The 12,273-nt window shown below is 37.3% G+C and overlaps 1 protein-coding gene and 1 long non-coding RNA gene across 3 annotated transcripts in view; one reads left to right on the forward strand and one right to left on the reverse strand.

Annotated features, from left to right (window-relative positions):
• Window positions 1-798: 798 nt before the first annotated feature.
• LOC136830776 (uncharacterized) lies at window positions 799-6,774 on the reverse strand. The gene is made up of 2 exons (XR_010850744.1): window positions 6,522-6,774; window positions 799-5,955 (listed from the first exon to the last, which is right to left on the reverse strand). It is a non-coding gene; the product is annotated as an uncharacterized lncRNA (long non-coding RNA).
• Window positions 6,775-11,910: 5,136 nt separating this feature from the next.
• Window positions 11,911-12,273, forward strand: part of LOC136830777 (transcription activator GAGA-like) — a 131,916-nt gene continuing 131,553 nt past the window's right edge. The window contains exon 1 of one of the 2 annotated variants that reach the window (XM_067090681.1): window positions 11,911-12,176. The gene's annotated coding sequence lies outside the window, so the exon portion shown is untranslated. The remainder of the gene's footprint in view (window positions 12,177-12,273) is intronic. The other variant, XM_067090682.1, reaches the window with a different exon arrangement.

Genomic DNA, 12,273 nt, shown 5'->3' on the forward strand with positions numbered 1-12,273 from the left:
AATTTCAATTGAGTAAAATGAAGTGCAAGCACAGTGCTAAATTACGTGGCTGTGTATATGATGTTTTTGGGCTTGATATCATAGACTTGAACTTTTTCTAAACAAGAAAATGCTTTTGGAAGCACTTACCATAACCAGAAAGCACAGCTTGCAACTATCATTGATTCACTTATTAAATTAAGGGCTTGCAGGTTTAAAACAAATACTGTATTCTATACTTCAAAACGTGAATATAAATTCTGTAAATGCTCATAAGAATGACAGGACAGTGACTCAAAAGCAACATAAATATAAATTAGTCTTGAGGAAAAAAATGGATGAAATTTTTTCACAAAATTTCACAGACGTGACGCTGTTAGTACAGCGTGACATTCTTTTTCAGTTTCGATAAAATCTTTTGATGAATCTTGTTCTAGAGACAGAAATGATCCTGAGCAACAAATAATATAGCACTGATTGCAATGCATTACATCAAGGTGTGAATAGCCAAAATCTTTCATGAAAAGATCAAGGAGAAAGGCCACAATATCTGAATATCAATTCCAAAATCAATACAGTACATGATAGAAGGTAAAATGTGTGGGGGCCCAATTCTTTCTTGTGGATCAGATTATAATTACATTCTGTTAATTCACTTGATGACCAGTTCTTGGGTTGGCATTTGGGTTACTCTGTAACGAGGTTTGAAGATGCATTGGTGAAAACATTCTCACCATTTAATGCAGAAAGTAAGAACACGAAGTTTGATCCCAAGGCTTGATTATTAGAAATGGAGTAGGAGATTTGAAAAGTCATAAATTACTCTGGTCCAACCCACATTTATTTACCATCTGTGTCTTTAGCTACAGTTAGTTAGTTATAAATGATTTGTTTAACCAGACCTCTGAACTCTCTCGCTACAGAACAGTAATAAAAAATAAATCCCTTGAGCATTAATTCATTTGTCAACTTTTTATTTTTTGTCATTACCGATGTGTTGGCATAAATAACACATATTAGAATTCTTCATTCTAACCTGCAAGGTAAATATGATGTTATTTAGTATTTGAGGTGGAATCCCATACTCTTTGCAGATGTCCAAGGATGAAGGGTGATGATAAAGCGATATCTTCCAGCTAACATTTATTTGCTCTACTACATTTAAGAAGGTGGTAGAGTGTATACAAAATACAAAAAGCGTATACAGTATAATGGAATCATAACAAACATAAGCATCGGAGCCCGCTACACAATAAGGAATTATATTCTACCTATGAGGTAGAATTTATAGGATCGAAGCCTGTGTCGGATTCAATACTAACACAATAATAATTGATTATACTTATACATGTAAACATGCAATGCTGGTGCAATAGCTCTGAACTGAATGCATCTATGAATGGCATTACGTAAGACATCTTACATACATAACAGTATCCTCCCCCTTTACACATGACTAAGAAACATAACTGTTCCTCAACACACAAATCTCATCTTTCAGGAGGCTTCCCCCTACTCATTCTGTTAGGGAGTACTGGAGGTGTATTCTGAGCTGTTGCGAGATTTTCCTTTTTTTTTTTTTTTACAGTTGGACGTTTAACATCTTGGTGAGCAGTTTGCAAGTTATTTTAGTCTGAAGTATTTGAAACTTGTACTTGTGTATTATTTGTACTGAATGACTGCAACTGATCAACATGACGTTTTACATTCTTTCCAATGACATAAACATCATAATGTAAATTTCCCATCTTCCTGACAATTTCTCCTTGTACCCATTTTTCTGGTGTATTTTATGATCTTACCATGACATAACTTTGAGTGAAATGTCTTACCTTGGGAAGTCTTTTTATTTGATCCTAACCTTTCTGTTCTAACCAACTCTGCAAGCTAGGATACGTGATCTGACTTATTCCTGATCTTCCTCCCCATCAATAAACATGATGGTGTTACACCCGTAGTATTATGTACAGTTGTTCTGTAAGATAATAGGAACTTTGCAATATGAGATGCTACATTACCAGAGTTTGCTTCTCTACACTTCACATTATGTTTGAAAATTTGAACAAATCTTTCTGCCTCACCATTCGTTGCTGGATGGTAGGTTGCTGATAATGTATGTTGTCTACCATTCATATTCAGAAATTCTTTAAAGTCCTGTGAAGTAAACTGTGAACCATTTTCTGTCACTATTCTTTCTGGCAAACCATGCATTGCAAAGATTTCCATGAGCGATTTTATAGTTACTACCAATGAGTAATCTAAAAATGTACCTGTAAAATCTATATGCACATGTTGCCATGGGTAATTTGGTAATTCCCATGGGTGCATTCTTGTTTGTTTTGTATCATTCTGTTGCAATGCACAATTCATACACTTCTTAACCAAATTTTCAATGTCCCTCTCAATACCTGGCAACCAAACACAAGTTCTAGGAATTGAATTGGATCTCATTATACTTTGGTGATCTGCGTGTATTTCTGATAAAACTCGACTTCTTAGTGCATTTGGAATCACTACTCTTGATCCTCTCAGAACACAATCTTGTGTGACACTCAATTCATTCCAAACCTCTGTATGGTTTACAACTGAAATCACCTACACAAATATCTCTTGAGTTCTGGGTCTTTCTTTGTACCTTGTGCTATTTCCTTAGCTGTAATTGGTAAGTTATATGCAGAAATTAAAAGAATACTTTGATCATGTTCTTCTAGTGCTTTGTCTACAGGCAACCTCAACAAAGTCTCTGCATTACCCATCTTTGATGTTGGTCTATACTCTATTTTATAGTTATATATGGCTAATATTATTACCCAACATTGTAGTCTTGCAGCTACTAACGTACATAAGATTGCTTTTGGACCTAAAATCATCAACAATGTTTTGTGGTGTGTAACTAATGTGAACTTTTTCCTACAACAGATACATATGGAACTTTTTTACTCCATACACTACTGCTAATGCTTCCTTTTCTATTCGTGAGTAGTTTCTTTCTGCTTTGTTTAATGCAATAGGCTTTTCTGTACCATCTGGCATTACATGTGCTATTACTGCACTTAACCTATGTTTGGGGGATCACAAACCAACTTTACTGGCAAATCCATTTGATAATATACTAGGAATGTGGGTGAAGTCACTTCTGCTTTGATTCTTTCAAAGGATTTTTGACATTCCTTTGTCCAATTCCATTCAACATCCTTGTTTAGCAAATTATATTAATGGGTGGGGAATTGTTGCTAAGTTCTGGATGAAATTTCCATAAAATGTTATTAAACCTAAATATGATTACAGTTCCTTTACATTTTCTGGTACCTTTGTTGACTGTACTGCATTTACCTTGTGAATACCTTTACCATTTACGATAAAGCCCAAATACTCTACATTTACCCTTGTTGAATTTGATATTATGTTCCTTCAGTTTCTTCAGAACTGCACGTAACCTTTCTCTATGCTCTTTCTTGTTTTTTACCAGCTACTAATATATCATAAAAAAAAAAATGAATACTCCTGACATACCTGCAAATACTTTGTCCATTGTTTATTGCCATATAACTGGACTGCTAGCGACTCCATATGGAAGTCTTTCTGAACGATATAGCCCTTAAATGTGTTTACAGTATATAGCCTTTGGAAATTTTCATCCATGGAAAGCTGTAGAAATGCCCGTCTTAGATCTACCTTTTAAAACAGCGAGCATCCTGACAAAGTTGCAATCATATCTTTGGGATTTGGCCATGTATGTTGAGCTACTTGCAGTTGTGAATTTAGTGTTACCTTGTAACCGCCACATAATCTAACTTGATCGTTGTCCTTAACAATCGGAACTAATGGTGCCGCCCAGTCTGAATAATCTTTTTCCCATGAACCTTCGTTTTCTAACCTAATTTCAGTTTCCACAGCTATTTTCAATGATGAAACTAGTCTTGGAGCAAAAATTCCAGGAGTGGTGTTCTCTTGTAAAACTTAGTCTGCTTGTGCATTCTTTACTGTGCCCACTCTGTCTTCACAGACTTCTTTGTAATCTGACAGATGATTAGTTAAATTTCTTCTGTTGGTTCTTGTTTTGTACCTGTAACCCTTAGAATACTAGGCCTGTCTAATTTGATACATCTTAACCAATCTAGAACCAATAAGGTTTGTCCTTTACCTTTGACTACTGTCAATGATACCTTGCCTTTCTCTTGATCATTATACTGTACTTTCACTTGTGATGAACCTACACTTCTGTTTATACCATTGTAATTTTTGAGCACCTTGTCTTAGGGTCTTATCACTAGGTCAGGTATTGGTTGTGCAACTCTTTCAGAAATTATTGTCACATCTGCAGCTGCATCTATCTGCATGGGCATGAGTTTCCCATTTATTTCTGAGCGACAAGTTGTTCTTGTGCATCTTTGTCCACAGAATTAATGTGAAATGCATTCTACTACTTCTGTTGTCTTATGTATACTTTTTTCATTGGTGCTAGAGCTGTCATTTGAATTCACGGTTCTACTGATGTTTAGTGGTCTTTTGCTTGGCAAATTTACATTGACTTGTTAAATGACCACGTCTTTTGCAGTTATTGCATGTCTGACCTGATGCTAGGCACTTATCCCAATCATTGCTATAATGATCTTGTCTACCACATCTATAGCATGACTTCTTTTGAGGTTTCGGTGCACCTAGGTGACTCTGATTTATCTGTGAGTATGCAGTTGGTTTACTCTTGTTATACTGGGATTTACCAGGCCTAGGCTCAACTATTTGATGTGTTCGCCCTTTCTTTGCATGTCGGAAACTTTTTTTTATAGGCTACTTGACTCACCTGGGTACTGCTGTCATTTTGAGTCTTACCTACAATGACATTAGACTCATCATTAATTGTTTCTAAAACTCTTGCTATTTCCAGAACTCTTTCCAAGGTTAGTTTCTTTTCTTGTAGCAACGCCTTTAGTAGCTCTTGTGAGTTACTTGTTTCTATAACTCTCTCTATTAACCTCTCTTCTATATCAATAAATTCACAAGTAGCAGCTAATTTTTTTAACCTAGTCACAAAAGAGTCTATTTTCTAACCTGATTCTTGCGATGCTTGTACGAACTGATGACGTTCAACGTATTTATTGACTTGAGGAGCAAAATATTTTGTAAGCGCTTCAATTGTGTCCTCAAATGAATCATTTATTAGATTCAAAGTTTTGTATACTTCCTGAACTTCCAGACCTGCACTACGAAGCAATAAATCCTTCTGCTGCTCTTTATCAATTTTCCCCAATGCTTCTAGATAAACCTCGAAGCTGCCTATCCACGTTTTCCATCTTGTACCCACTGATTTAGGATCCTCTTCGATACTAAAGCAGTCTAGACTTTTGATATTTATTGGCATGTTTGCTGTTAGGTACTTAAGAGTTTGGATTAGGTTAAGAACTTGGAAGCATTTATACTTAGGCTACCACTTTTAAAGTTTTGACCTAGACTAGGCTGTATTAGATTCTGTTTAACCAAGTTTATGAATTCCTACTAAAATTCTATCTAGGGTACACCACCTTATTTTGTTGTTTACTCTTACTCCTACCTTGTGCTCTAATGTAGGTTATATTTGCATAGACCTACTTGAGCCTTTTTTTTTTCCCCTCTCTGAACCAACCTATTTGTCCTTTCGGAGCTTCTGACTTGGCACAGTGCTTGAAGAATGCTGGTTTGAGTGTGTTGAAAGCATTCAACTGAGACTGTCTTTGACTCCTGGTAGACTTTGTCCGATTAGGCTAGGAGGTTAGGTGTAGCATCGTACGTGTAGTCAAGGCTCCATTTGTCTACTGAGTTCATAACCGACTTTGTCACCACTGATGTGCTGGCATATATAACACATACTACAACTCTTCAATCTTACCTGCAAGGTAAATATGATGGTATTTAGTACTTGAGGTGGAATCCCATCCTCGTCGCATCTGATGTGTTGGCATATAGCCTATAACACATACTACAATTCTTCAATCTGACCTGCAAGGTAAATATGATGGTATTTAGTATTTGAGGTGGAATCCCATCCTCGTTGCAACTGATGTGTTGGCATATATAACACATACTACAATTGGTAGAACTATATAGTAGCTCCACGGTGGCGACTGCCTTCTAACTTAACTTTTTCTACAGTTTTTTGGTTGCTAATTATGAATTTACCTTTAATTTTTGGCGCTCGAGTGTAATTAACCTGTGATTAACCCCTGAAGTCCATCCAACAAGGGGTTTTCTACACTTGTTACCGTATGGGCAGCCAGCACTCACCCACCGGGCCAGTACTAAACACAGCGAAGGGACATTCCTTTTGGCTGACCACATACCCAACAAACAGATGCACCGCCAGTATCAGAACCCCAAGTGTAGAAAAAACCAGTTGAAAAGGTAAAAACAGGCGCAGAGCTAATATATAGAATTACCCTACAATTCTTCATTCTGTAAGGTATTTAACTATGATATTTAGTATGAGGGGGAATCCTATACTCGTCGCCACCGATGTGTTGGCATATAGAACATATACTACAATTCTCTATCCCCTTCATTCTTACCTCCAAGATATTCAAATATGATGGTATTTAGCCCACCATAGTATTTGAGGTGGAATCCCATCCTCGTCGCCACTGAATATGTTGGCATATATAACAAATACTGCAATTCTTCATTCTTATCTGCAAGTTATTTAAAAGTGATGGTATTTAGTATTTGAGGTGGAATCCCACACTCGCTGCAGACGTCCAAGGACGAAGGGGGATAATAAAGATTATCTTCCAGCTTGTGATTACTTGCTCTACTACATTTAAATTGAAGGCGGCAGGAGTGTGTACAAAATACAAAAAGCGCATAGAGTGGAATCATAACAAACATAGGAGCATCGGACCTCATTACGGAATAAGGAATTATGTTCTACATATATGAGGTAGAATTTATAGAATCGAAGCCTGTGTGTCGGATTCGATACTAATACAATAATAATTTATTACACTTATACATTTAAACATTGTGCAACGCTGGCGCAATAGCTCTGAATCGAACACGTCTACGGACGGCATTACAGAAGACATCTTAACATAGGTAACAATTACCAAAGGATTTAATTTTTATAGTCTCTTCTGGCGTATATTTTTGGTTCAAGCAATGTTTACTTTATCCATTTTCCCGTAATTTATTATTTCCGACTTGATCATGGTGAAAAATATTTGTATAAATTGTATTTTGTAGTAAAAAAAAAAAAAAATTCCAATATAACAACAGCACCAACATTATTTGTTGTTATTAGCATAGGTGGGGAATATCTCCTGGCCCCATTTTAAGTTAAACAGCGATTTTACTTCAAGGTCATTATCGTATAGGACTATCTAATTACTGAGTAGCTACTCCCCCCGCTTCCTCTCTCTCTCTCATAATTAATAACGATATTAACAAAGTTGATTCATGATTCGGCTCAGAAAACTAGTGACATAATGATCAATATAGATGAATTCCAATGTTGATAAAGGTGTAAAGACCATGACAAACATGTACAAGACATGCTGAATCACTAAAGACAAAAAAAAAAAGTGCTTCTGATCAAATCTACAAACAAAAAGAGAACAGCGGCAAACGAAAAGAGACAAATGATGAGTAAAATAACGGTGCCAGTTGAACAGGTTAAAACAACAAGAGATGGACACTTGTTTATAAGATTTCCAGACAGGAAAAACTTAGAAAATGCAAATATGGAGATTCGGGGAATCAGCAATATATCAGTAAATGAGAAAGGTAAACTTAAACCAAAAATAAAAGTAGTCTGTGTCCTGAAGGATGAAGATGACATTGTCGATAACATTGTAACGAAAAATCCATGGATAGGTAACCTCATTTCTGAAAATGACCAGAAAACTGTAAAGGAAATGATAGCCAAAGATGACAAAAATAAACACTGTATCATCAAATGCATACCACAAATACGAAAGGCTATTTATGACACAGGTGACAAATTGTGACACTGTATAGCCATTGCAAAGTATACGACTGTTACATGCCCCGTGAGGAGAAAAAGGTCGAACTGGGTATTAACTGATTTACTCAATTGTTGTTTCAGATTTAGCTGGCCTTGTGCCAGCACGGGCTCTTGCTCCTAGAGCAGCCCGTAATCGATGTTTTTTATTAAGCTGGCCTTATGCCAGCAAGGGCTCTTGCTCATAGAGCAGCCCGTAAAGCCCGTAATCGTTGTTGTTTCAGATTTAGCTGGCCTTGCGCCAGCAAGGGGTCTTGCTACTAGGTATACTGTATACATGAGGGACTGCGGACGGAAACGTAGTGCCCGACCTCAGATTGCCGTGACCCGCACTCTGAGCAATTTGTGTTTGTTGACAGTCAAACAAATGGCAACTTTAAGAGACACAACATACATACAATGATAAAATATATATCGGCGGAAAGGCCAGGGAATTCTACAAATGAATATTTACATGAGATTCTTGACATGTTAATAAGTGTGATGCATGAACGTGATTGATGCGAAATGAAGAGACTGTAAAGTCCCCGCTAAACCGGTTTTCTGTGAAGAACCTCCCGTTTTCTACGGTGCCTTTTCGTCTGACCTTAGGTCAGGATAATCAGCCCTATTTTTACTATGTAACTGTACATTCATTACCTCTCCATTTTTGTCTTTGTATATTGTGTATGCGGCAGAGTATCTTTGTATTTAATCTACGATTTTTATTGTCACGTTATATCTGTATGTACCTGTCTTATTTTTGCATAATGAATGATTGACCTTGGGTCACTCCAGGGTCACCACTGTGAGAGGGTGAGAAAGAGAGAGCAGGTAGATGAGTACTGCTAATTTATTGAGGAAGCAGCCCGCTTATAAAGCGCCGTGACCCTAGTTGAGGATAATCAGCCCTATTTTTATTGTGTATGTGGCAGAGTATCTTTGTATTTAATCTACTATTTTTATTGTCACGTTATCTGTATGTACATGTCTTATTTTTGCATAATGAATGATTGACCTTGGGTCATTTCTATGTCACTTGTATGTCTTTGTACTGACGTCCGCACGCCGCTTTATAAGCGGGCTGCTTCCTCAATAAATTATTTGGACACCGTAAACCTAAAACCACACAATATAACCAGGGCCGTCATTTGGGGGGGCTGCGGTGTCAACTGCCCCCCTCAAGACTCAACTTGCCCCCCCAGGCCCAAGTTGCCCCCCCCAAAGCCTCAACATGGCCCCCTCACCCCCAAGCCCCAAGAAGTAACAGCATGTTTTCTTTTTAAATGTGCGATCATAAATATATAAAATTTCTCTGAAATATTATGTTTCTTGATCTTTGTCTGTCTACTAGCTACCAGTGATGATGAGATAAAACATATAGTAATGGGAGTATATAATTTTTGCTGAAATACGTCGCTCATGTGGCTTCAAAAACATATAAAATAGCTCAAAATAAAAAAAAAACTCAGCTGATTAGGCTCACTTTGCTGGCCAACCCGTCTTTGGCCCCGCCAACAAAAATCTGAAATGACGCCCCTGAATATAACCAAAGACATGTCACGGGCCCTAGCAGTCATAATCCATCGGCTAAGGCTAGGATACCAATGCACATGGCAAAGAATAGTAGACAACCCCCAACCATGCAAGCACTGTGAAATAATCCCAGAAGAACCCCTGGAACACTACCTTCTTGACTGTACAGAAACAGAACAGTTAAGAACAAGATATGAAGGAAATGAAAGAACAGCTACCCAAATAACAAAGCACATACTGGCAAACATTCATGAATTTTCAGGCTTCCTATGCTCCTACCCACCACCACGGTAACTCTAAAGAATCCTTACCTTTACCCACCCGCTCTCCTTCCCAATTCTTAAAACAGACACAACAGACCCGACCCCTACTTTAAACCAGACAACAAATCAAAAACCATTCCACCTCATCTCTAACTGCTGACTCTTTAGAAATCACTCTCTCCCCTATCAAAATCACCTTTTATCCACCACAATCAACACCCAACAAATGCACAAAACACACATACACAAGAATTAGGACCAGACAAGGAATATGGCTTTAGATCATCATGAGCTAGTATACTAGCTACCTGTGCCTACTACTCAAATTCTTCTTTTTCCCCATCTGTTGGCCCCTTCCACTAGCCAACACTCACTGCTATCATACTTTTGTCCTCATCTGATGGGTACCTTAGGGTTCAAAGAGGTTGCAACCTTGCCTGTTAAATCTTTTCACTTCAAAATCACTCCCACCAAAATCACTTTCATGCATCATAATAAAGTTTTCATCTAACTTACCCACCTCACAGACTCATCAACATAGAGTTATCGGCTGCTCTAGGAGCAAGAGCCGTGCTGGCACAAGGCCAGCTAAATCTGAAACAACAGCAACAACAACATCAATAAATTAGCAGTACTCGTCTACCGGCTCTTTCTTTCGCACCCTCTCACAAGACGTCTGACGTCTTTACAGCCCTATCAATGCCATAAATATCAGGAATTTGGTCATAGCGCAACAAATTGTAGAAACTGCCACGCTTGCCCTAGATGTGGTGAAAATCTCATATCAAATGAATGTGCTAGCAGCATCTTCAAGTGTAGAAATTGTGTAAAGAAAGGCCATAATGATACTAAACATAAAACATATGATGGCAATAACTGCTCAGCATGTAATAAAGAATATGTGTGAAAGGTGAAAAATAATACGAATCATGACTTTGACTAATAATCTTACAAGAAGAAAACAAATTTAAAAAAGAACCAAAGATCGACTCTCCTATCCTGCAGGAGCTGCATACTGACGAGAAAACACTGAAGACAATTATGAAATATAAGAAGCACCTTTTTTGAAAACGTACAAGGTCCCGCCAGAGAGGGAATTATCCCTGAGGAGGGCTGTACGTAAAACCAAACAGAACTCTGAAATGTTCTCTCTACCCGAACTTTCAACCGTTTATCAGATCACAAGGCTCCATTTCTCGTATATCATTTAGATAAAAAGGGAGAAGTGAAATGAAACTGATAATTGAATAGATTTACCACGAAATAAGTTTGAAACAACCGGAAAATTATAACAAGGGTAAGGTATTTTAAGAAAAGGTCACTGCTACGTCTTTCCAATGGAAGCTAAAGATTATGTTAACAAAAGAAATTGCTTCAGACAGTTTGTGGCTGACTTTTATCTAAAACATTATTCTAAGTGGCCTTTGAGTAGCCTATCAGTGCCAAAATTAGATGCAGGTAATGAAGTATTACCAGTGTAGGGTAACTACATATAATTCTTATAAATACCAAACCTTGGTACTACTTGGTACTACTAGAAAATATTGCGGGTAAAAATAAAATAAAAATGGGAGTGACACAAAGACTTAATTAGCAGGGCATGAAAGCACTTCAAACGGCAAAACATGGTTGGAGCTACTCCACATGACGTTAATATATTCACTATATAAAACAATACAAGGGTGGAAGGATACAACTTAGAAAAGATACAGATATTACGAGGTAACCTGCGGTTTGAACCATAGTTGCTTAAGTCTAACAACTTTATATTTCAAGATTTAATTTCTCGGTTATTCCTACTCTTTTCAATTGAAATTTGCCAGAGACAATTCAATAATTACATGGCACTGGGGTAGCGTAAAATCCAAATAAAATGATAGAGCAAAAGCAAAAGTTGTGACCAAAAAACTGTGCACCAAGACTATACAACAAAACACCGCCTAAAGCGAAGTGCATACAAGAAGAATGCAAATTTAAAAAGGTACTAAAGACTCCTATTCTGCAGGAACTACGATAGTGACGAGAAAACACTGAAAGACGAATACAAAATATAAGAAGCACCTTATTTTGAAAACGTACAAGGGCCCGCCAGAGAGGGAATTATCCCTGTAGAGGGCTGTACATAAAACCAAACAAAGTGAAACAAGGTGAAACAAAAAAGTAGGGACAAAATAACATCTACCAAGAAGTTCTATATGGTGAATCATCATATAATGGACTACAGCAGAAAAACAATGGAACACAAAACTTTATTCTAAAAATATTTCATGTGAAAAAATTTGTGTAATGCTTACACACTACGATACATCTATGAAACGAGCCAGCCAAAGTCGTACGGTCACTAATGTCAGTTCAGCTCTCGAGTTTCGCTAGTCTGCTTCGCTAACTTGTGCGAAATCTACCGACGCATTTGTAACGCATCAGAGGAGGTTAGTGACGTGAAAGTAGTTCAAATTGTTGTGTCATATTTTAATAAAACGTACGATCAGGCCGATGATAGTTGTCAAAGTGGTTATAATGACAAAA

Source organism: Macrobrachium rosenbergii, chromosome 47 (genome assembly GCF_040412425.1).
Source record: "Macrobrachium rosenbergii isolate ZJJX-2024 chromosome 47, ASM4041242v1, whole genome shotgun sequence".
NCBI classification, from domain to species: domain Eukaryota; kingdom Metazoa; phylum Arthropoda; class Malacostraca; order Decapoda; family Palaemonidae; genus Macrobrachium; species Macrobrachium rosenbergii.